The sequence below is a fragment of the Triticum dicoccoides genome, chromosome 7B, assembly GCF_002162155.2.
Source record: "Triticum dicoccoides isolate Atlit2015 ecotype Zavitan chromosome 7B, WEW_v2.0, whole genome shotgun sequence".
Lineage (NCBI taxonomy): Eukaryota > Viridiplantae > Streptophyta > Magnoliopsida > Poales > Poaceae > Triticum > Triticum dicoccoides.
Genome location: NC_041393.1, coordinates 190,854,371 through 190,854,908, shown reverse-complemented (window position 1 = coordinate 190,854,908; position 538 = coordinate 190,854,371).

Genomic DNA, 538 nt, shown 5'->3' with positions numbered 1-538 from the left:
TCCTGGCGCCGGCCGGCGGTGGGGGCCCGGCCGCCGGCTCCTCCTTCCCCCCCGCTGTCCCTCTCCCTCCCTCCCCTCCTCCCGGTCCCGTCGCCACGCCAGGCGCCGTACCGGCCGTTCATAGCGCATTTCAGCTCCTCCGGGCTCCATGTGCAGACGGCCCGGGTCGCCCGGCCCCCTCCCGCTGCCCTCACCGGTCCGGCGCCGGCGGCGGCGCCGCTGGCCGCTTCCCGTAGGGTTTTCCCCTCCACCCCCGCTCTCCCCCGCGACACAGGCCACCCGGCGGGGCTTGCTGGGCTGCTGGGCCCCGGCCCATCGCGCCCGGTGGCCCCTGCGCGGCCCACCGCGGGTCGCCCCCACCCCTCCCCTCGCAGGCCGGCCCAATCTGGGTGGACCAACCCCGTGCCCTAGGCCCAGCGGAGGGGGCATCTGCTCGATTTGGCCTCCCCGTGGTCTCCCTCTGCCCTCGTCCCTGTGCGCCGCCGCCTCCTCTCCCCTTCCCCGTCCCGCTCCCCTGCCCACCTCCACCCCTCGCCTC